Below are 23,488 nucleotides of genomic sequence, written 5' to 3' on the forward strand. Positions count from 1 at the left end.
GCACAGGGTTGAGAGCCTGGTAGCTCTTTGCATGTACTAGCTGTGTGATTTTTAGTAAGTTACTTAGTGTCTCTGCTTCAATTTCCTCATCTGTAAAATGGAGAAAAATGCCCACACGGTTGTTATAAGGATTAAGACAAAACGAGCAACAATGTCTGAAATGGATCAAATAATAAATGGCCGCTGTTATTTTTATTCATATGGGAACCAAAATGGGATTCTGAAAATACATGACGTACATGATTCTAACATCAGAAGGACAGGGAATTGGGCATCAGGCTTTACTACCTCAACAAGATGTACTCATCTACTTTGCCACTGGAAGCCCATGTCTCTTCCTGCCTCCCCAGACTCAAAGAATCTCCATTTACCCGCAAACCAAGGACAGAAACCTGGGATCATTCCCAACTGATTCTTTTTTCTCCCTTTTCACCCAAGGATTAAAATGTAATCATAGCACTGCCATGGATGGCTAAAAACAGCCCGTGTATTAACTGAAAATTTTTATCATGTAAATATAGATACTAAACTTGTTCTGCAGCATATCAGTAAATCAGCGATGGAGAAGTTATTTTTCAGATCTCAAAATTCCATGCAATATTTATAGCCTCTGAATATATTTAAAGCTAAGCATACCCCGGATAAGAAGAAGTTCCATAAGGGAGAAATAAATATGCTAAATGTGTGCAGTATATCTGTCCTACGAGGCCCGAGCGTGCTTTATGCAGTGCTGAGAGTTTGTGAGTGAGGGCTAAGCTGCATTTCCCTGGTTGTCCTTTTTAACTATAAAGGAAGGTGATAAATTATAAATGTGCACCAGCCACCCAAGGATGACAGTTTTAATTTTCATTTTAACAATATGTACAATACCAAATGCATGAAACTCAGTTGGAATGTACGAAGGAAGCAGAGGATATTGGGAAGGCGAAGCTGGCAAGGTGAGTGTGACCTTCCCGCCCATTAGCCCCTGTCCCGCAGCCACTGGTTACAGACTTCAGGTGCTCCTAGAGCCGGGCCCTGCTGCTTTGCCACCCCTGTGCTCTCCCTGAGATGATCCTTCACCTGCCGCTTTGTACGCAGGCTTGTCATGCTAATGACTGCCAGAATATTCTGTTGGCTCTCAGATCCTTACATTATCTGAATAAAACGAATACTTCCCTGCTTCATTTTTTATTCCACGTTTTTAATCTTCATTATCTACAGCCAGTTTTCTGAAATGTTCATGGTATTTCTGGGTTTCTGTGCTGTCTCCCCTTTCTCTCTCACAACGTAATGCCCTCCCCTTTAATGTTCCAGGTCCTGCACATCAACTGGAATGCCATCAGAAAGAAATGCCGTCGACCTTTCTTTAGAGCCCATGCCATGTGGAAACGCCGGGTGTGGGTGGTCATGTGGCAGCACGTGTGTCCTGGGAGAGGGGGGGCGGGGGTGGGGCAGTAACTGGTAGTGGCTGAGGATAATGCAAGCCTTGGGAGGCAAACAGAATGTCAACGTGGCCATTTCTGAAAAACGTTTGTCAAGATGAATAAATTATATCACCGAGAAGTCTGATAAATTTTTTTGCCCTTACAGGTGAAACCACATCAGAGTAAATGCCGTTACAGAAAAATCTCCTGTATAATAAAACTATCTCAGAGTCTCATACGAGGAGCTAAAATAACAGCACTGAGTGATCTAGTCTTATGAACTAGAATCATCCCAAATCAAGGCTTGCCTAGATGGCTATCCATTTATAGGAGACTAGGAAGGGGGGAGGGAAGAGGGCTGCACAGAACAGCATCATTTCCTCTGGATTGTTTTTAGGTAAAAGTTATGCTTTCACCTTACTCATCACTTCCCCTGCCTCATTATCACAGATTCCTCCCCTAAATGTATTCTCAGAGAAAAACTCTTGGGCTTCTGGAGTCAGAAGAGAAGCAGGAGGTGGACAGTGGCCATTGGGAGCCACACAGGGACTTAAACAGTGCAGGCTAAGTGTGTAAGTACCGAGATCGCTCTTCTCCCTGTATTAATTATTTTTAAAAAATTTTTTTCATGGTTATTTATTTGAGAGAGAGAGAGAGAGAGTGAGAGCGAGCGAGAGCGAGCGGGGAGAGGTGGAGAGAGAATCCCAAGCAGGCTCTGCACTGTCAGTGCAGAGCCCGACGTGGGGCTCAATATCACAAACTGTGAGATGGTGACCTGAGCCGAAATCGAGACTCAGATGCTCAACCGACTGAGCCACCCAGGCGCCCCCTCCTTGCACTAATTCTAGAGCAGCTGTCAGTCAGTACACCTGTCTCGTCCGTTTCTTCATACAAGGAACATCATTTTAGTAGCTGCTGAAAAGTGGCTAAAAAGTCAAAACTAGATATGCGGTCTTGGGCAAGTTGCTTAACAGTTCTACGCCTTAGTCTCCTCATCCTTAATGGTGGCATAATAACAGGACCTACTTAATAAGACTGTTGTAACCACTAAGGAGTTAATACCCATGAAGTGCACAGAACAGCACCTGGCAGAGAATAATCCGTACATCAATGTCTGATGGAACGATCCTGATTATCATTGTTACCACACATACGTTGTATTCCGTGGGAGGTCACTGTGGATAGTCATCGCCTCGCCCCTCTTCTAGATTTGTGTTTCTCTTAGGAACTGTTTCCATGTCCGAGGCGGAATAGGAGGAGATTCGGTATACGGGGTCGTTGCTGTTCCAATGTCAGAGTTGGGCAGGCAATGCGAATGCACTCGGAGTGTTCCCAGAGGCAGTGGGTTCACTACCCTCTGCTCCGTAGCCTGAGCCGACTGGCGCATAAGTGCCCCTGACAGATTGGATGATTCGAGTGTCAGGAAAACTGCTGTCGTGTATTTTGAGGCTGAAAGACATTCATTCTGTTCTGGCCTACACAAAGACAAGCGTGCCGCGCTCCCAAACACTGGCGAGGTCCAAGAGCGGACTTCAGGCCACTTTTGGGTGACCTAAGCCCAATACAGTTAATGGAGTGATTAGATTACTAACATGATTTCCCACCACTTGCTGATCGAAGACTGAAAGTGCACAAATAAAATTAGAGCCTGACAAAGGCCTTCTTTCTTACATCACAAAGAAAGAAATCCGTTTCAGCTTTGGGACTGTCTTTGAAAAAAATCAGCCATAAGGACTGAACACCGAACTTTCCAGAAGTTCCTACGGTCTGACCAAACATGACCATTTAATGATGGGAAAAATCCCTGAGCAGAAGACAGCCCTCACTTCAATGCATCTACAGTGTACAAGTGGAGACTGAACGTGGCAGGCCCAGAAAGTCCACGGAACACTTTAAACATGTTCTAACCCCTGCTGGGGGGAACACACAAAGCCTTTGGCATCGGGTAGACTTGGATACAAATCTTAGCCTGGGCTTTTACTAGCTGTGTGACCTGACCCACGTTTCAGAGTGGTGTCAAAAGAATCAGAAGAATTCAGAAGAATCAAATGAGCAACCTTTGAATTCCTCCTACGACAGTGCCTGACATGTAACAGTAAATCTGAGTGTCCCTGGCTCACCACTCCGTTGTTCGTCGAGGCCTGAAGAGTGGGAGCCTCTAGCAGGTGAAATCTCACCTGTGCCCATGTGGTCCGTGCCCTTCACACATGCTCAGCTGATGCTCATGGACATTACTGTCCCTGCTCACCTCTTCCCCACCCCTCAAAGCAGCTCCTCTGCTCTCCAGCGGTTTTTGTCACTGACTTACCCTTCCCTTTTTGGCACCCCTCACTGTTTATACCCTGAGAATCTTGGCTTTGAAACTGATCTCGTACCTTTCATACTAGAACTATGTTCTAGTTCTCGTATTCTGTCCGTGTTCCTTCAAGTTCTAGACCCAGCGTTTGGTTTTGTACTTCTAGGTTGTTCCTGAGAGCACATTCCAGTCCCGGCTCCCACACGGCCCAAAGACTGCCTCACTCAAACAAAACAAAACAGTACGACACAAAACAACACTTCCTATGGACCTTTTACCATCTTTTCAGGAATAGGGTTTGTTTGTAATGGAAGATTCTTTCTCAAAATGCCTTAGTGTGCTTCTGGTTTCATCTCCCGTGTTATTTATGGTGGTCCCAGCAGTAGGCCTGGGCTACGTGGACCCTGGTTTAAGGCAAGGATGAGATGAAATGACGATGTTAGGTTTGGAAAGGCACATTCCCAAATCAGAGGAGAGGAAACATAATGCTCACATGGAGACCCAGATCCTGCTTGATTAGAGGAGGAAACGAGAGAGTGGCCAGGGTGGTTTATATGGATAAAACAACCACTGCCCAAATAGCAGAGGGTGAATGGGAGGGGCCTGGGTTCTCTTTGTCATAGCAAAGATATCCTCCTTCGTCCCAGTGCAGGACATCATCATTTCAGAATGCTTTGAGGTCAGAGCAAATAAAAGCATCACCTCTAGAGTAATTTGAATTTTTAGTTCTAGATACCATAAAGCCATTTTTCTAGGCAGTATAAATTCTCAGGTCAGCAGGAGTTTAGTATCTGGGGTATAGCACCACCCTGAAATTACATGTAAAAAAGTACAACACACACACACAAAAGGTTCAGTTTTTATCAAGTATTCAAAGGTAGTCCCAAATGAGTTCAAGCATGCTTCAAAATCCTGGTACTTCTGAACCCTCCAATATCAAACAGAGACAGGCTTAAAATACAGTTCTCCTTTGCTGGTTAGGGGGCCAGGTTGGCTAAAACAGGAGACTTCTCATGCCAGGAGGATGTGTTAGCCCTGCTGAGTCTCCACGAATTTGGAATAATCTGGTACGGTGGGCCTAGGTTACCTTTGGAGACTAGAATTTAGATTCTATAGGGAGTGGGCAATGGCTAATTATTATTATTTTTTTTTTGGCTGCCATCAAGCACTCTTGTTGAAAACCAGCCTTTGGCTCCTTGTTGTGAGCTAAATAGAATTAATTTAACAATAACTCCAATACAATGAGCTGCTATGGATGTCCCTGCACATTATGGGACGCGCACAGATCTCGATGCCACACAGCCGACGTCCACACAACATAAAAACACCAGTCAGTTCCATTCGGCTCCAGGTGTTCAGGGCACAGCATGACTGTTGTTCCCCGTTTGCCTTCTTAAAGTTTTCTAAGACAGCAAATCTCATAAGCAAATGTACATAGGCCTAGGTGCCCTCCTGACTGCGTACGTCAAAATAAGTGTTTACTTCTTATATCAGAAATTATACAAGGGGCCTTTACAGAGTAGAGAACCTGGGGAACGCTGGGACCTGTATGGAGGACCGGAGCAGAAAGTCCATTTCATGTTGACTCAGGAAGCGTTTTATAAAGAATACGGGGATTAACAACCATTCGGATTTGCTAGAAGGCGGTGAGAAAGCTTGCATTCTACAGTTTACAGTGCACTACAAAAAAAAAAAAAAAAGAAAGAAAAGAAAAAAAGAAAAAAAAAGACCCACAAGAGGAGGTAATACCTGAGTGTAGGAGGTGTATTCAGTATTACATTAAAACCCTGGAAGAAAGCATTGCCATTTGTGGTCAGATTTATTTATTCCTCATAAGCACGGAGGAAAAAGTACCCAGAAGGGACAATCAAGGTGTCTTCTGTGAATTACACCGGAAAACTTGTGTTCAGGATATTTTCAAAGCTCAAAGTGTTTTGCTTGTTTTTGAAAGTGGAGATTCTAGTGCAACCGGGAAGATAAACATCCTTAACAGGTTTTCATCTTGCATTTTTTACTGTTTTTTTTTTTTTTTTTTTTTTTTTTTTAAAGCAGAAAACACATATTCTCTTGCCCCTGTAAATTCTAAATGACCATTTTTCAGGTCATTCAAATGAAGGCTGAGGTGGATGGCACGAAGCTCCTAAAAAGGTTGATGATGAGGTATAGGCCTTACAAATTAGCCATGTCGAGGTAGGATTTTTTGGTATGGTTTATTTTGGGTACTATAATTTGACCCACAGAATAGCTACCTGAAACCATGTAATAAACACCCTTTCCAAAATGGGGTTCCACTGTATTGGTTTTAAGATCAGATGTCAGTGTTCTTTGATCTTTGTTGCTCAGATGTTCTCATTAAGTGCAGCAGAATTCAGCAGGTGTTTGGTTGTTTATCCAGTAAAGGGGAAGGTGAGCTGGGATTAAATTGTTATGACATAGCTTTGTTTTAGCCCTGCTGAGTCTCACTGAATTTGGAATAATCGTGTTGCTGCAATAGCAATTTTGCTAAGTACAATAGGACACGGAAAAGCTTGGCTCACAAACTAATGGACTGCAGCTACCATCTGTGGGATTGAAACGAAATGCCTCCAAAAGAAATACTCATGAATGTAACCGGCCATCTTGTTGATTAGCTTTCTGGTGGACAGGATTCCAGTCGCCTAAATGAACCAGCACAACCCCTCTCTGGAAGCCAATAAGTAGATGAATAACCATTTGCCCCCCGAATAAGCATTTGCCCAATAAATTCCAATATACCCAAAGCCCCTTTGAAAGGAGACTCTTATAATCAAATTATGTAGAATGTAGAAAATTGTATCAACACTTTGCAAACTGTAAATTAAAACAGAAAAACATAAGTTCTTGTGCCAGTGTTTATAAGGTCATTCTGTTCCAATTCAACACATTCCGCTCTGCTCTTATATCCTACTGTCTGTGGCTGGGTTAATTGTAAGCTGGCAAGTTCAGATTTATGTTGCTTAATTTATTCAGGAGAAAACTTTGGTCTCACTGTCAATATTAGCACACAAGTTTCCATTTTTTTTTTTTTTTTTTTTTTTAGCGTTTATTTATTTTCGAGACAGAGAGAGACAAAGCATGAACGGGGGAGAGTCAGAGAGAGGGAGACACAGAATCTGAAACAGGCTCCGGGCTCTGAGCTGTCAGCACAGAGCCCGACGCGGGGCTCGAACTCACGGACCGCGAGATCATGACCTGGGCCGAAGCCGGCCGCTTAACCGACTGAGCCACCCAGGCGCCCCAAGTTTCCATTTTTAAAGAAAAAGAATCGGTCTCTGCAAGTGCCTAATTGTGTTTCTCTCACTATATGTATCTGCGTGGCACACATCACTCTAAGACTTCATGGACTGTTATTAGCACACCTACAGTCTCTATTTCTTTACTTGGAACTCCAGAATTTTAAGGCTTTTGAAAAAAATTAAAAATTTTTTAATTCTTTTCTTAATGTTTCTTTTGAGAGAAAGAGAGAGAGAGAGAGTGCACACAGGAGCAGGGGAGGGAAAGGAAAAAGGGGGACAGAGGGTCCAAAGCATGGTCTACACTGACAGCAGCAAGCCCAGCGGAGGGCTTGAACTCATGAACCGTGAGATCATGACCTAAGCGGAAGTCGGACGGTTAACCAATTGAGCTACCCAGGCACCCCCAGAATTTTAAGTTTTTAAGGACATCATTCTTCACTAAAGTCCAGTTAAAGTCGACATTTTAGATACTGAAAAAGAATTCTGTAACTACGTGAGCTAAGGAAAAAATGATTTTTAGAAAGAAGGTAGCACTTGGAACTCCCAAACAACTTACAGATTTACTTTCCTCAACTTCCTTCTCAGAATTTCCATCTTGCAACCCAAGGAAATCCAGAGACTGAAATGGATTTTTCTGAGACTTGGTCAGGTGAGAAGGGTTAGCACTAGTTCATTTCCTCATCTCTACACACTTTCTTCCTGTGGCCCAACTCCCCAATGCAAGTGCAATCTCAAGTGGCTTGCCCCTTGGTCAGTGGGTCCCCATCTCAGCCAGGAGGGATGTAGGGGCTCAGCATCATGTGGCCTTTGCTGAGAAGTGCTTTGGCCTGTGTTTTGGATTCAGATTCCAAAACTCCTGCCTTGTTTAGATGTATTGGATCTCAGTATTATCAACTGAATCTGCCTGGGAACCTGCCTCATAATTTCCATGCTCTTTAGTTGGCCCCATATTAGTTCTAGTCTCCCTCAAGCCCTCTCGTTCCATTTTACAAGGAGTAGAAGTCTTGCCTCTGAGCCCCAGCCGATGGTTGAGGTTCTATGCATTTGCTTGAATATTTCCAGTTGCTCTATTTAACTTGTCCATCAAAACTTATTGCCCAATGTCTATGGTAGTGGTAACATGGTGACTCTCATGGCTATCATTCAAATACTGGGATCTGGCTCCTAGTCTAGACTTCCTAAGAGTACTTACAGCTGGTATGTCCCCTCTTGTATGTTCCTTGGTGATGGGGGAGTGCCAGGCCCGGCCCGAGTCTGCCCTGCTTCAGTATGGCTAACTAAACAATGTTCAACAGCCTCCCATGAAGTGATGATAGGTTGGAATACTTACGTATTCTATTAGAATTCTGTTGCACTTCCTAATTTTCTAAATGTTGTCTATCTCTGTATTTTCATTGATATACTCATCCTTCCCACCCACCAGTTGAAAACTCTGTCCTCTCTCCACGGCAGGAATTATCTGATGATCATCTTCATGTTCTCCACTGGGCGGACTCCCATGACATCATATTGATGGAGACCTCAAGCTTTTGTCCTGGACAATATATTCTGTCTTATCTCCTTCTTGGTAATTCTGTGCTCAGCCAGATATGATAGAAGGCCAGTACAAAACGTACGTCATTTTCACCTCTGTTCCTTCTTCTTCTCCTTTTTTAAAGTTTATTTATTTATTTTAGGAGAGAGAAAGTACGAGTAGGAGAGGGGCACAGGGAGAACGAGAGAGGGAGAATCCCAAGCAGTCTCTGTTGTCAGTGCAGAGCCTGATTTGAGGCTCAAACTCAGCAACTGTGAGATCATTACCTGAGCGAAATCAAGAGTCAGACACTCAGCTGACTGAGCCACCCAGGCACCCCTCACCTCTGTTTCTTCTATTTCAAGTTTCTACGACCCATTTTCTCCTTGCTTTTTCTTCTATCAGATCAAGGACTCAACTAGAATCAGGCACACTCACTTTATTAATAGCTGCTACTTCCTACTCACCATTCTGCAGGCTGGGCAAGATGAGCCATTTTGCCAGTGAGGAAGCTAAGACCTAGAAAGGTCAAGGTTATTTTGCTTTCAGCTGTTCACTGTTCAGGTCCCAAGAGGGCAACAGTGAGCGGTGGGGAGCTACCTAGGGGACTGAAAGGGACTGAGTGCACACAGGGTCAGGAGGTGCTCAGGGTGAAGTAGAAAGGATCAGAGGGCATTTTAGTTTCTGGGTCAGGCAGCTGGACTGAAGCAAAGGCAAGTCAGCTGCTGGAGGCTTGGATCTTGGATCTTAATCTATTAATGAAGCAGGGTGAGGTGAAGGGCAGGGATGGAAACATATGCATATTAAAGGCTATATCTGGAATGGCTCATCTCTTGGCTGGCTCTGACCTTTTGCAGTGGACTAGAGAACTCTATGATCAGTTACTGCTTCCTGCCCTGAGGGAGGAGAAGGGAGTGGCCGGCTGCTTATTTTCTGATCCGCTCTTTTGGGATTCAGGACAAATCATCCAATTGGAACTACTTATAAGTGAAAAGAAAAACCAAAAGAAGGGCAAACTGGTAAAATTTGGATGAGGTGTACCCCAGCAAGATGACTTGTAAATGTGACTTGCTTACTACATTTGACTGAAGTGGTTTACAGGGCCCTACAAAATAGGCCACCCTGCCCCACCGCTTGGCCTCTCTGATTTAGTAGCTATGCCATGCTTCCTCCCTCTGGCCTACTCTATTCTGGGCTACACTGGTCTCCTTGCTGGCAGAAGGCAGTGGTAAGGACACACAAACACTTAGAGAGTTCTTGTCTCAGTGTATTCGCTGCTAAGGCTTCCTCGTCCTCAGATGCCCTTCACCCATCTGTGGCCAGGGTTTGCTCCCTGTGGCCCCTGTCAAACATCATCTCGCGTGAAAAGTCTCCCCTGACTGCGATGCCTAAGAACACATCCTCTTCCTCTCACCCCCTTGGTGCCCACACCCACTGAACTTTGCTTTCTCTCACCAAAGGCAAACGTATGCCCTTGTTACATATGTGTTAACTGCCTGCCTCCCTCATCCCCCCCCCCCACCAGAATGACAGCTTCTGGAGGACAGGCCATCTGTTTTGTCCACTGTTGTTGACCCAGCACAGCTTCTCCTCTAGAGAGAAGCAGGTGCTTAAGAAGTATTTGTTGAATGAATTTATGCTAATTATTTCATGGAATAATATCTCTCTTGCTTAACACTAATAGATTTGACTTGATTTTTTACGCTTTATTTTATTATGATACTAAATTTTAACAAGGCTTTATCTTGTGACTTAATAAAGTATCTCCTTCGTCATCTTCTTTTCGATTTTAAGTGGCCCACAGAGAAGTAAATAGGATATAAATATATATAAAGAATAAAGAAAAAACAGAATAGGATTGTAAAGGGAAACTTGTGGTAGCATGGGAAGACAAAATAATTAGTCTTCTGTTAATCAAGCCAGGGGACTCTCTTCAGCAACCTGAAAAAAAAAAAAAACAAACCCAAAGCAAAAAAGTATACATATACAAACCTACTACTCTTGCGTTCCACTGGGCCATTGTGGAACAATCTGGGTTTGAATCCAGCTCTTACTACTTAGTCGTGGTGTACTTAGGCCAAGTACGTAATTTCTCAGGCTCTGACTTTCCTCTTTGTGAAATGGACCTCATTCTGGTGTCACCTGCCAGGGTTGGCTCTGCTGGTGAGTAAGTGGGAACAGGGTGCCCTGAGGCCCTCAGTCCGGGCCCGGCTCTACGTGCTCAGTCCTGAGAGGGGCCACTCACCCGGGATGGGGGACACAGGGATGGGGGTGCCCTTCACGGCCCTGCCACTCCCCAAGCCAACGGCTCCATGAGGCAGCCGGCTCCTCAGCTCTACCCTCAACGCGACAGAGCCCCTGTGAGAAGATGCCGTGTCCATGAAAGGACCCGTTATATCACACACCTGAGTGACCTCATATATTTTTAAAAGGAAAATCTCCCAAACGTGATCCTTTGCAAAGCTCTCTTAAACACGAATCTCAAGTACTAACCTGGGCTTGGGCTTGGGCCTGGTGTGAAATGTGAAGATGAACACACCCTACATTTATAGATTGAACTGGAAACAGTGCTTCCTCGTAGAGCTCCTACCACCCCCTAACCTAATTTGCTGTGCTTTACCCTGGTGCACCAACAGGGACGGCCTGTGTAAATGAACGAGCGGGGCTGGGTGGACAATACTGTAAATAACAGCCACCAGGAAAAAAAAAATCCTGGGGAAAATTAATTTTCAACAGTGGAACAGAGCAGGGAGAACAGCACTGGGCTTTTCCTGCTTGTGATTTATAGCATGTCCCCTCTTAACTCAAAATAATGAATCACTGGCTTTTCCTCCTGGAGTTTATCCTTTCTCTGAGTTTGATTCTGCATATATGTACATGCAAGGGCAGGAACTGTTTTTCCACTTGGAATTCCTCTATGGTATGCTTTCATTTCCTACCTCTTTCCCACATTAACAAAAAGTGTTCAAAAGGAACTTAACCCAAGAGAATTTCCTCCCCGCCCCGTTCATTCCTTGTTTCTTCAGAATTCACAGCTGAGTTTCATTAAGAGGCAAATTTCTAACAATTCAACGAGGGCATAAGATTCGTATTCTTTTACAGAACATTTCTATGATTCAAAGGTACATGTCAAACCAGTGATGCGAACCCATTAAGAAAAAAAAAATGATCAAAAGTGGTACGTATTTTGTAGTTCTGGTATTTAAGTTGTAAAAATCTGGATTCAGCAGGTCTTAGTGCAACTGTCTTACTAATGTAGTCATGTGACGTGCTTTTTAATAATATACTCATCTGGAAGGCCATCAGCTCTTAGGTAGTTTCCATTTGTTATTTGCACCCTCACTGGCTCAAAGCTAGCCTCTTCTTAAGAGATCTCCTTGTTGCTAAATCTGGTGGTTACGCTCCTCAGTACCCTGCTTATTTCACACCTCCACAGCATCTGACACCTACTTCCCCTTCTTCTGGAAACGTTTCATCCTACTGGTCATCATGATACCTCCACTCTTCACATTTTCCCACCACCTCTGTGGCTGTTCTTTCTCGGTGTCCCTTGAGGTTCTCCCATCTGTATCTTGTATATGGCTTTTCCTCAGGTCTCTGTTCTCGGTCACTCTCTTCAGCCTGCTTCAGCCACCTGCCCTATGTCTATGGCTGCTGCAATGACCATGTTAGCGACATCTTCATTTAAGCTTTCTCTCCTGAACTCAAAGCTATTTATTCAACACTTACGGGCCTTCGGTATTTAGACAACACAGGCACTTCCATCTTTTTTTTTTTTTTTTCAACGTTTTTTATTTATTTTTTGGGACAGAGAGAGACAGAGCATGAACGGGGGAGGGGCAGAGAGAGAGGGAGACACAGAATCGGAAGCAGGCTCCAGGCTCCGAGCCATCAGCCCAGAGCCCGACGCGGGGCTCGAACTCACAGACCGCGAGATCGTGACCTGGCTGAAGTCGGACGCTTAACCGACTGCGCCACCCAGGCGCCCCTCACTTCCATCTTAACATGCCCCGGTGCAGCGCATCTGTCTTCTGCCTCCACCTTCTCCTCCTTCTGCATTGCTTCCTTTGCTCACTACCATGACGATCCATCCCGTTGTCCAAGCAAGGATATGGGTACCGTTCTACATTTCCAAGTGTGATACTTTGTATCACACATCCTCCTGCGGAGACCTGCAGACCACTGCTGCCCACTACCCCTGTTCACTGTCTTGACGTCCTAACTGGTCTTCCTGCCCCCTGTTATGTTCCTGTCCAATCCATTCTTCACTGTGCACCAAGTATCTGATCTTGATACTCAAATCGAAAATCTGATCAGACACTCAAAACCTCGACAGCTTCTCATTACCTTCAGGATAACGTCCAAAGTCCAAAGACCGGTTCCTATGGCCTTAATGGGCTGGTCCCTCTTGCCTTTTTAGCCTTCCCTCTTTCTTCCTGACACTTTTCCTTTCCTCTTCCCCATACGTAGTCTTATGAGTTCAGTCTTTCTGAAAATCTTTCAGTCCTCTGCCTGGTATGCTCTTGTCCCCGTATATTTATTACTCTTCCCTCACCTGGTCAGCTCCTGTGCCTCCGTCAGCTATCAGTGCAGCGTCACTTCCTCCAGGCTGCCTTCACGGATTGAAGTGCCCTGCTGCGCAATCTCTACTGTGTGAACCTCCCCATCATGCCTTGTCCTACTGCCCTTTAACTGCCTGAGGACTCGCAAGCCACGTCAGCTTTGTGTGCCCAGGGGCGGTGTCTGACCTGTCTTGTGTAGTACATAACACATACTAGGTACTCAAACACATTTGTGGAAACATTAATAAAAGAGGGAATAAAATCCAGTTGTCAAGTTCTAATTGATTTTAGAGCATGTCTGCCTATCAGAAAGTATGAACAACAGAAACGTTACTATCTTTAGACAGAAGTTGGAAGAATACCCATCTTAAAGTTAAAACAACAACAATACCCAATAGTTCCTGGGTTATCTACTGTGGACGGGCACTGTGAAAAGTGCTTCACATGTGCAGTCATTTTGTTCACACAGTGATCTGTGAGGCAGGAACTCTTATCTTCTTCACATTACAGATGAAGAAAATAAGGCAAAGAGAGATAAGCAATTTGGCCAGAGTCAGTTGTCAGAGCCAAGATTATATAAAACCCCCAATGTCCGCTCCCCCCCCCCCCCCACTAAAAAAAACCCCATCCAACAAAATAGACAAATGGGTTCAACAAAATGTACTGAATACTTGTTTTGTGTGAAATACCACGAGGGATGCATCCACACAACCCGTGCGCTCTTTACTCCAGTGAAAATAACCAGGGACGTTGAAGAGAGGTACTGTTTTGCATTTGGCTAGTCATTACCATCAGCCTGGCAAGAGATATTCTATATTCCATGGAAAAATATGATTGGGCACACCAGAAAACTTTCCAGCTTTTCTGCACCAGATACTGTAATTTCATTATTTAGCATAAAATGTGAATGCTCAGGTTCATTAACAGTCAAATCCAGATGCAAATGCAAATGGAGAAATATAATGGAAAACCAAATAGCAGATTCTCATTATCTGCTTTTTGTTAAAATCAATGCCAAAGCTCTCCTCTGTAAACAAGTACTGAATTACAGTATTTTAGGCCTCATACAAACCTAGACATTATTTACTCCAATTCTCTACAATTATTTTTTAAGTTTAAGGTCTAAAGGAAAATAACTAGTAAGCATAAGAGATTCCCAGGACTCGGGAAAAGTGGTCAGCAGTATCTATGAAAGCTGAACCTATACCCATCCTGAGACCCAGCTCCTCTACCCCTAGAAATATACCCAGTAGAAGTGCTTTTATTTGTCACCAAATGATATATATGATATATATCTTACATATGATATATCTTATATATGATATATATATAAGCATTTTTTTTTTTGTAATACCCCCAACTGCCATTGATCCAATGATCATCAATAGTAGACTGGGTAAATAAAATACGGTATATTTAAGCAATGGAATATACGATGCAGTGATGAAACCAAGGTACAACTACATACAACCGTGTGGATGAATCACAAAATTATGAGGAGCAAAAGAAGTTATCATTTTATCATGATTTTTATCGACGCAAATTTCAAAAAACAGTCTAACCTAATCTCTGATGTCAGAAGTAAGAAGAATGGTTACTTAGAGGACACAGCGGTGTTTGTTGAAATGCTGGTGATTTCTGCCTCTCGCTTTGAGTGCTGATTGCACAGGAATGCTCATTCTGGGCCAATCCATTGAGCTGTATACTTATTATTTGTGCATCTTTTTCTGTATACGTGTTATACTTCAACAAAAATCACATCCCTTCCCCCCAAAAAAGAAGAAAGCTGGCACTCTCTTTTACCTATCTCCTCCATTATGAAGAAATTCTCAGGCACGAGTTCTCAGGGAAGAACTCACGAATGTTGGGAATCTTAATTCTGCTAAAACTAACATTTGCTTCAGTCGTGTCAACAAAAATAAATACTTCAATATTGAAAACGTTTGCTAAAGAAACAAATGTGTTTGATGAGAAAACAAAAACCAGTATTTCCTTTGGCAAACATTTGTTGGATTGGAGGTAGCAAATGTAAGACTTCCAAGTTGTTACTGAATTTGCTTAGATGTTCGGTTTACTCAAGATTCAGAATTTTTGTGGAGTTGTATTTTTTAAAAACTGTAGGGATAAAAATAATTGTAATAGAAATAAAAAAGACTGAATGTCTAAAATGCTGCTCTGGCTTTGTCCCAACTACACACAGTTGTGTAATGCCTGGCAAATAATAAGCATTTGAAAAATATTTGCTTTAAGAATAAAAATATAGTACAACGTGCACTCGTTAGATACTTCTCCTCAATCTTTGTCACATAGAGATACAATGGGTATTTTTTAAATACCTGGTAAACAGGAAATGAACTATACTTCTTTGCTATTTTAGCAAGCATATAATAGAGAATAATGACTGAAAAAAATAAATATCATAGTGCTAATTATTATATAACAGTGCTGTTTTAATATTATTTATAAGACACCTGTAAATGATAGAACATCATTAAATGATTTATAGCTTCATAAATCATTTACCTTAAATCATTTATACGAGAAAGATACTTTATTAAAAAAAACTTGAAAGTCATGAAGACCTTGGAAAAATGAACAAAAAAGTATCCTCCCACCAACTACATTTTAGAGAAAAAATGGAGAGTAGTATCACTCTCCCTGGAAGTAATCATATATTAAATTGGTGTCAAGAAAACCTTAGAAAATATTAGCTTTCAGGAAAAAACACTTACAATTTATATTTTCTACTTTTAACTAATATATTCTTACTATGACTCTAAAATCTGTCCAAACCCCCATTAACATTTTAAAAGAAAGTTCTCCAGTTCTTACCAAACAGAAATAAATAATACCTGACAACAGCATTAGGGAGCATAAACATAAAATTACCTGTTATTAAAAACTGAGCACATTTTTTCTCAAAGAAATATATTACTCAGCTGTAAAATAGTATGTTTGCCATTCACACTAATGTTTCAACATTATGGTTCAATCTTCTAAAAAGCTGACATGGAAAATAATGGCGTAATAAACTAATTCATCATAATGTGCAAAAGAAACCGCTGGAATAAATTGTAATAACCTTTCAAAAACTAGCAGCTTTTAAAAGTATTAATTTCTACTCCAGATAATTGGAAAGGACACCTGGGTGGGTAGGCAATATTTTTTATGGGATTGCTCTGTCAGGAGCTCAGATTGTCTCTGGACTCAGCAATGATCATTTAGCACTAAATGACAGTGAATCTTGCAAATAGGTCTTCCTAGATGGGGTTTGCCATAAATTACCAAACTCAACTCCCCTCAAGGTCAGCCATATGAGAGGGCAGGTATCAAACGGCCTTCGTGGAGACCCGGAGTGGTCCTCGGGTTTCTCATAAATGGACAATAGTTGTGTTGGCTGCCATAAAATCAACTTAATGGACTGACAACATAAATTACCATCAAACTCTGACGACATTCGTCCCTAGAAGACAGCTGAAGAATGCTTTTATATCAAAGCTGAAGAAAATGGATAACAATATGCTTTGCTCTATACCAGATCATAAATATTTTTAACAATTCTAAGTGGGGAATGAATTAATATTAGAAGCTACGATATGGTTTACTTGAGGCATTAAAAACAGCATCTAAGTAATATTAAAATGGCACTTGCTTTTTGAACTATTATATATCATCGTAACGCAATGGAGTGTGTGTGTGTGTGTGTGTGCGCGTGCGCGCGTGTGTGTGCGTGTGTGTGTGTGTGTGTTCTAGGTAAGAAGGTTACATTTGTCCGGCACTGGGTATTTCCTTAAATCTAAATAACTACAAAGAGTACTGATGGCTTTCTGGTTTTATTTTATCTCTGTAGCCCACTCTGGACCCACAGAAAGATAGATTCTTGAGTTCTCCTGCTACCTGGGATAAATCATTAATTCACTTTCTCTATGGCTCAGTTTTTCCATTTGTAAAGTAAAACTGTTATTACAGAAGGATATTTTGAAGACACTGGAATTAATCCTGGCAGGAAGGTACTAAATAAACACCAAACTACTGGAGAATCGTATCAATACATTTATGAAAATAATGCACTCTGGACAATCAATTAACAGCTTTTACAAGTCAACGCGGTAAAAAAATATAACAGCAGCTGAACAAGGAAACTGGAATTTTGGGGGCATATTAAACATCACTGGCTGAATTTTCATTACTCATCTAATTATGCTTCCATCTTCTTACTTCAACATAGAGCTACAATTATTCTCCCAGGCATTTTTATAATAGTATTTATTATCTCGTGGAAATCAGGACTTCACTGTAGGTTTGCTAAAAGAAATGCTACGGTAAATAAAAGCAAGATGTTCCTGGAATCCAATGGCATCTGAGACCATGAATATTATGCATAATGTCAATGAACTCGATACACTTTGCAAACTATACAAGTTCCCAAACAGAATGTGAAGTTAGTAAGTTTTGTGTCTGTCTCCCGCATCTGGTCATCACCTCTGTCGTGCCTTTATTCTTTCCTTCTACCCCACTGTCACTTCTGTCTAGAACCTCATCACCTTAGAACTGAGTTATTGCAGTAGTTTCTCTGCTCCTGTTCTCTTTCTACCAATCCATCCTGCCTACCCCTGCCAAATGAATCTTTTTTAAAGCACTATTTTAATTATGTCATTCCTCTGCTCAAAATTGTCAATGAGTCCCCCTCCCCTGGGGGCCAGAGGCCAGTCTTTGTCTAGAATCAAAGCTTTGGGCTCTCTGGCCTCACCTGCTTTTCTAATCTTGTCTTTTCCAGTTCTCCTGCACAAGCCTGAAGGATAATAAATGCACCTGCTGCTTGGTTACTTTCACCGTAGGGCCTGCCTGGTGGGTACCATCCATCCTCCCTGCCTAGCCCGTCGCCTTCCATCTGTGAGGCCTTTTTCACTACTTCAAGCCATAGTTAGCACCTCTAGTCATGAAACTGGAACAGTCTTTTTTTTTTTTTTTGTATTAAAATGATTCATTTCACTGTTGTAATATGGCTGAACTTCAGTTTTCACTGTTTAACGGTTTCCACGTCTTTTCTCCCTAATTAATTTGTAAAGCTCTTTAAGGGTAGGGGTGTTTGTGTTCTTATTATCTGCCAATCTCCCTAGCACGGAGTTTATGAAAATAGTTAGCAATCAGTAGACACTTGTTTAATGAATGAACGCAAAAATGCTGCTCTAGGCTTCTTGCAAGATTAGGATGAAAGCTATTCAGTTGTGTTTGTAACTTGTGGTATTCCAGAGCAGTAATTTATGCATGCGAGGCAGTTTTCCCGAACCTAATAAATCTGTTTTAATTTTTAAGTTCTTAGCGAAATTCTGGATTATGAAATATAAGCTGAGCACATGAGATTTATAATGTTGAAATCTGACTTCAGTGTAAACTTGGGCACCATTACGATAAACACAAAGCAGTGCATATTCACAGAATTAATAATAATTTTCTGAAAGCTCCTTACAAACCGAAAGCTCAGTAATTTCTAAACAAAACTAAAATCAGTCTAAGAATAAACTCAGAGAAAAAAAAAAAAGATAAGCATGCAGCAGTCCAGAGTCTTTATTTTATGAATCAGAAATATACTTTAGCCTGTAATATTCTGCAGAAAGAATATGGATTTTGGAAATCATCAGGATGGTCCTGCCACTTGCTGGGTGTGCCATCTTGGGTCAGTAACTCAATGTCTTTGAACTTTAAAGTTCTCACAAGGCAAGTGAAAATATTAATATCCAATTTACTTCAAAAACCGGAGATGAATGAACCCCTTTGGAGCTGTTAATTAGGTTCATGAATTAAAGGGCACCCTGTGGCACCCACCTCAGTACGTGGCACATTAATAAATGGTAGCTACTATTACTGTTTTTGTTTTACGACTTTTTCTTTTTCACTCCTTCCTTCCTATTGTTTATGGAGAAAAATGGCTTCCCTAATAGCTAAAAAGCATGAGCATAGGAGTCTAAAACATCTGGGTTTAAACTATGGCACTACCATTTACTAGTTTACTAATCTGTTTATTAATGAATCTGAGCCCCAATTGTGTAAGAGGATCTATGAAGAAAACAAAATCTTGCACGGACATTCTGAAGACTAAAAATGATCTATTTAAATTTTTTTTTTAACGTTTATTTATTTTTGAGACAGGGAGAGACAGAGCATGAACAAGGGAGGGTCAGAGAGAGGGAGACACAGAATATGAAGTAGGCTCCAGGCTCTGAGCTGTCAGCACAGAGCCCGACGCGGGGCTAGAACTCACGGACCGCAAGATCATGACCTGAGCAGGAGTCGGCCGCCCAACCGACTGAGCCACCCAGGCACCCCTAAAAATGATCTATTAAAAAATGTCTAGCCTAAAACAAGTACTCTGTAACAGCAGGTATTATAATTTTTATGAATCTTCTCTCAGCTACTATTCTGTTCTGTATTAAAGAACCCATGTTCATGAATATTTTTTAAGTAAAAGTAGTAGGAAAATTTTCCTCCTTATATTTCAGTGCTTTGCAGAAAAACATAATTTAGTATTATAAAAATTATTCTTATAAATAATATTTGTGTAGTGACTTAGAGTTTACAAAATACCTTTACAACTTAGGACTATGCTCTAAAAATATTCCCCCATTTAGCCACTCATTGCTGTATTACTCCAATCATTATTCCAGCAATCCATTCTACCATCAAGACGTTTAATAATAAACAATAATGATAAACTACAAATATTAAGAAAGCTACTTAAAAAGTAAGTTAAATGTGTTATTGGCCTAGGTCTACATCTTTAGAAATAGTTGACAGTTGAAATTCGTCAGATGAAATTAAGCAATTGATCACAGATTCTCAATCTCAGCAGTAGAGGCCTCCTCTAGGCAGGCTTTAACAAGCACACTTACAGAGTGGTTTCTTTTCTTTCTTTCTTTTTTTTTTTAAGACTACTTATTTTTTTAAATGTTTACTTGAGAGAGAGCAAGCAAGCATGAGTGAGGGGTGGGGCACGCAGACAGAGAGGGAGACAGAGAATCCCAAACAGCCTCCTCACTGTCGGTGCAGAGCCCGATGCAGGGCTCAATCTCACAATCTCACATGATCTCACTGTGAGATCATGACCTGAGCCAAAATCAAGAGTCTGACGCTTAACTGACTGAGCCACCCAGGTGCCCCTAAAAGTGGTTTCTTACTTTCTCTTTGACTTCTTGAATATTGTTTAAAGTATCAGCAAGGTTGCTGCTGTCCTTCAGGTTAAAATACAATTAAAAAAAAAATCTGGTAGGTGGTTTCTGGAACTTATCATGTAAACAAATGAAAAGACAGTGAGGCGCCTGGCTGGCTCAGTCAATGGAGCACGCAACTTAATCTCAGGGTTGTGAGTTTGAGCCCCATGTTGCATGTGGAGATTACTTAAAAATAAAATCTTTAAAAAAAGAAAAGGACAAATATGGCCAATTTTTGTACATCTAAATACTTGGATTAGGTCAGATGCTGAGGTTAATGACTTATTAGCTCAGTTGGAATGCAATTAAATGCTAAAGAATGGAAAGCACCTTACAGTTTATAAGACAGGGTTGTTTTTACTAGCATAGTAACTTAACTGAAGCACATGCTTAAAACTCATCCAATACATTTACTTCCCTTAACGTTTACAAGGTCGAAACCAGACATTAGGCGCAACTTGAAGGTGCCATTAATTCCTATGGAAAACGTTTGAAGAGATTGTTTCAAGAAGCAGCAGGCTGGCACCTATTAAGGCCCCTAGGCACACACATACTTTTAGAACCATGTGTTTAAGGACAGCATTACTCTTGATCCTTCCAATGAGTAGCTGGCCACACAATTATTCCTTGTACAAGGTACGAGCTCCATAGGCACAGTCCTCATTTACACTGTTTTATCCTAAATCCAGTCCTTGGCTTTAGTGATTATGGCCATTATATCTACATTTTAAAACATGATGTAACATACTTATGAGTAACTGCCACTTAGTAACTGATGCCTGCACAGCATTGGATCGATATCCGTACTAGAGCAGTCTTTTCTAGATCCGCTTCCAAAATCCCGCAGAGGCATGGCATTTGCTTGGTTTTGGCCTTTGCTGTCTTTCATTGACTCTCCCTCCCTTCTATTACCTGCTAGGGGTATCAAACCCTTTGGGGCCTTCTAAACTGTTTCAGTGTTTATTTTTTCCAAACCCATTAACTATAACTTAATGTTTATAGCATCAATGATAATTCCAAAGCTATTTTACAAATAAAACGTTTTGATCTTCAGGGGCACCTGGGTGGCTCAGTCGGTTAAGTGTCTGATTTCGGCCTCAAGTCACGATCTCACGGTCACGGGTGTGAGCCCCGTGTTGGGCTCTGTGCTGACAGCTCGGAGCCTGGAGCCTACTTCGGATTCTGTGTCTCCCTGTCTCTCTGCCCCTCCCCTGCTCATACTCTGTCTCCCTCTGTCTCTCAAAAATGAATAAACGTGTACAAGATAAATAAATAAATAAATAAATAAATAAATAAATAAATAAATAAAATTTAAAACATTTTGATCCTCGTAATAACATCACATGAGATGAGAAAACCAAGGCATGAGGAGATTATGGGACGTGCCTGAGTCACTTGTTTTGACAGAGTTCCTCCTTCCTGACTAAATGGAGGCTCAGTTCGTCCCCGTTACTGCCTCGTCATTTGCTGGTCTTTGGGGGCGCCTGGATGGCTCAGTCGGTTAAGCAGCCGACTTCGGCTCAGGTCATGATCTCGCGGTCAGTGAGTTCAAGCCCCGTGTTGGGCTCTGTGCTGACAGCTCAGAGCCCGGAGCCTGTTTCAGATTCTGTTTCTCCCTCTCTCTTACCCTCCCCTGTTCATGCTCTGTCTCTCTCTGTCTCAAAAATAAATAAACGTTAAAAAAAAAATTAAAAAAAAAAAAAGAACTTAGAATAAGGTAAGTATGTTCAAAAATGTTAGTCCTTCTAATCCCATCTCTTGGGAAGTCTTCACCTAAAGGTAGTTCCTTCAGGTATACAGAGGATCTCTGAAGTTATTCTGTAATTCAGTGGTGGGCCGGGAGAGCAGAGTATATTTAACGTATCAGTAACAGCATTGCATTGAACCAAGGATTTATCCATCATCTACTATATCCCAGCTCAGTACTAAGTGCTACAGATACACAAACGGACTGGCTGCAGCCAAGGAATGTTGGCAGCGACACGAACCAGACTTGATGATTTCCTAGAAAATAAAGATATTCCAAGAGGGGCTGGTCTGCCAAGTTTAACGGGACTTCTTGAAAATTCTCCCAAATAACTTCAAATAGAATAAAATGATTTGAAAACTTCTACTTTTTATACTTTCCTCTTGAATGGCACATTCTGCCAAACCCCAAAGTGTTATTTTTGTAGAGAGTGGTACTGTATCCAGACCATATTATGATGGGGGGCGAGGAAGGAAATGTGGAAGAACCAATCTCAAGGGGACCTAGGAATGTAAGTTTTACAAACGTGCGAGGTGTTTCCACTTTGTTTCTAGGACTCGAGTCACATAGGTTAAAAACCCTGTGGCAAAACTACCCATTTGGTATTTTCTCTACCCTTCGCCTGCAGTGCCTGGGAACAGAAATACTTGCTGAGCTGAATTTCAGCCTCTAAGTCAAACTAAACAGACCAAAAAAAAAAAAAAAAAAAAAAAAAGAAGGCAATTACCATCCCACCACATTTGGATTAGCCCATAAGAAAAGTATTTACAGTCAACTAAAACTTTTCACGTTGAGAAGATCTTTCAAGGTCACGTCTAGTGAAATCTCAGTATAATTTGGTTTAAACTCTACATTTCATTTTTAGCAGCAGTAACTAGGGTGTGAGGCAACGTGCAATGTGTGAAAATGTGCAGAGTGAAATAGCCCAGGATTTAAGGTCAGACATATTGGTTGTCATTCTCCCTCTTCTTGTGATTTTAGGCAATGGCCTGGCGTCTCAGGGCCATGGATTTCCTCTTTTTAGAATGGGAATGATGTGTTATTATAACATTATTGAAAAAATTAATTGAGATGGACTATTCCATGTATACACAGTACTACACAGGTTGACAGTTTTTGAGTGTGATTCAATATGGATTACACTATTCTAAGCACTTTTTCTTTCGCTGATTTAAACTTTACCATAACTCAAGGGGATGGATATATTATCATACCCATTTTAGAGATAAGGAAATTAAGGCACAGAAACCTTGCCATGGTTGGGGTGCCTGGGTGGCTCAGTCAGTTAAGCATCTGACTTCTACTCCGGTCATGATCTCATGGTTCTTGAGTTTGAGCCCCGTATCGGGCTTTCTGCTGTCAACACGGAGCCTGCTTTGGATCCTCTCTTTCCCTCTCTCTCTGCCTCTCCCCCACTTACTCTCTCTCTCTCTCTCTCTCAGAAATAAACATTAAAAAAACAGAACCCTTGCCATGGTCAGTTACTAGCTGGCTGAGCAGGA

The 23,488-nt window shown here is 41.6% G+C and overlaps 1 protein-coding gene across 3 annotated transcripts in view; it reads right to left on the minus strand.

Annotated features, from left to right (window-relative positions):
• The window catches only part of HS3ST5 (heparan sulfate-glucosamine 3-sulfotransferase 5), a 151,375-nt gene that overhangs the window by 73,106 nt on the left and 54,781 nt on the right, over positions 1-23,488 (minus strand). The window contains exon 3 of one of the 3 annotated variants that reach the window (XR_001509898.2): positions 10,178-10,410. The exons of the other annotated variants lie outside the window; for them this stretch is intronic. The gene's annotated coding sequence lies outside the window, so the exon portion shown is untranslated. Of the gene's footprint in view, positions 1-10,177; positions 10,411-23,488 lie in introns of those variants that run through there. 3 annotated transcript variants of the gene reach the window in all.

This window comes from Panthera tigris, chromosome B2 (genome assembly GCF_018350195.1).
Source record: "Panthera tigris isolate Pti1 chromosome B2, P.tigris_Pti1_mat1.1, whole genome shotgun sequence".
In the NCBI taxonomy this organism is placed as follows: Eukaryota; Metazoa; Chordata; class Mammalia; order Carnivora; family Felidae; genus Panthera; species Panthera tigris.